Raw genomic sequence first — 1,640 nt, forward strand, 5'->3', positions numbered from 1 at the left:
ATCCCTGTACTGTAGTATGCATACTGCCTGGTCTCGACCCTACTGGCAGTACTGCCACTGGCACTGTGTGTGGCAGTGACAATGAGGCGGCTAGATGTATTACTACCATGTGTTATGTTATTGTTATGTTCTCGTACTTGTCGGTGTCCACTACACTGGATATAATGACAAGGTAGTAAGTGCATTCAGGGATAAACCCAATAAACAAACAGGTGCATAATGATGATGTGAGTGCAATGCAACTGGTGTACTCTTAAAGTGGGTTCGCGTGCATGTGGGAGTGAAGCCTCGACTTAAAAATGTCAACATCCGTTGCTTCCACAACACCCGTACTACTTAGTACTACTACTATAGTTAGTAGTACTAGTACTACTACACTACACCTATGATTACCTAAGACTAAGAGTAAGACTAAGTCATTAAGTGTACACGTAACGCCAAGGCCCATATACAACAATGTAAACCTACCTTGTGCGGTTGCTGTAACCTGACGCACCTGACTCGGGATTTTTAAATAATTAACACATGATAATGATATTTTACTAGTACTAGTAGTACTATATTAAGTAGTACTAGTAGTAGTACTAAATTAGTAAATAGTAAACTAAATGTTCATGATATTTCCATCTATCAATTCATAAATCAAATGCCGTTGAAAATGAAACACTTCTCTGCGACACAATTTCACCGCACGCACTTCATTACGAACAACCACACAGAAAGATAGAGACTCTGTGCGCGTTTCTAGTATATATCTACGCTATGAATGTGCAAAAGTAAACAAAACAGAGCAGTAGATCATGACATAGGTGCGATTAGATCACTAAATCAATGCAAAAGCAGAGCAAAAGCTCAGAGCAAAAGTAAATAACAAAATATCTAAGAGCGCCATCTGGTGTTTGAAACGGCAAATATCTTTCGGTCTCCGGTGACAGCCGGTATCAAGGCATTAAAATATATAATAGATAAACACAGGTTATAAACACGGTGTTTATTTATAGGCCTTGGCCGGAATAATCAAATAAAAAATATCTTGGGAATAAAATGCAAGATCGAAAAACGTATTTGCGAAAAGCAGAAACTAAAAAGTTTGTGGCGAGTGGTAGTTTAAGAAACCACCACAAGATGGCAGGAGAATCTATGAGTGACATGTGACGTCTTCGGCGGCAGGGGTTCCTGATAATTTTAAACCACAGTCTGCTATAATACTGTTATTAACAGATAGTGCAACAGCTATTTTAGTTCGTTCATGTATATATTGTGTAACTGGTTATCTTAGCGTAATATGGATTTGTAAACTAACGCTACGAGATGAAGTTATGCGGGCGCAAGCCATATCTGACTAGAAGTTGAGACGCAACCGCTCTTACAGGCCATAGCAACAGCACGCGTACGCATAGCAACGGTATACTTTTGTCTACATCTGGACTGTAATTAAGCCATTTAAGGTAAGCCATTGACGCACTGCTATTACTATTAGCGAGTAGTGTGTGTAATTCGGACGAATGAACCTCATAACCCCATAACCTCGAAACCAGTTAATCATAACCTCAAAACCGCATAACCTCATACACTACACAGTATACATAATGACAGGAGCGTATAATGACAAATACTTGTCATTATACGCTCCTGATAGT

At 39.2% G+C, this 1,640-nt stretch overlaps 2 protein-coding genes across 2 annotated transcripts in view; one reads left to right on the forward strand and one right to left on the reverse strand.

Moving 5' to 3' along the window:
* The window catches only part of LOC106807123 (L-galactose dehydrogenase-like), a 13,461-nt gene extending 12,603 nt beyond the window's left edge, over positions 1-858 (reverse strand). The window contains 1 exon segment of the mRNA XM_014809384.1: positions 469-858. The gene's annotated coding sequence lies outside the window, so the exon portion shown is untranslated.
* A 364-nt stretch (positions 859-1,222) lies between these two features.
* Positions 1,223-1,640, forward strand: part of LOC106807124 (dynein intermediate chain 2, ciliary-like) — a 4,816-nt gene continuing 4,398 nt past the window's right edge. The window contains exon 1 of the mRNA XM_014809385.1: positions 1,223-1,448. The gene's annotated coding sequence lies outside the window, so the exon portion shown is untranslated. The remainder of the gene's footprint in view (positions 1,449-1,640) is intronic.

The sequence above is a fragment of the Priapulus caudatus genome, unplaced genomic scaffold, assembly GCF_000485595.1.
Source record: "Priapulus caudatus unplaced genomic scaffold, Priapulus_caudatus-5.0.1 Scaffold197, whole genome shotgun sequence".
In the NCBI taxonomy this organism is placed as follows: Eukaryota; Metazoa; Priapulida; class Priapulimorpha; order Priapulimorphida; family Priapulidae; genus Priapulus; species Priapulus caudatus.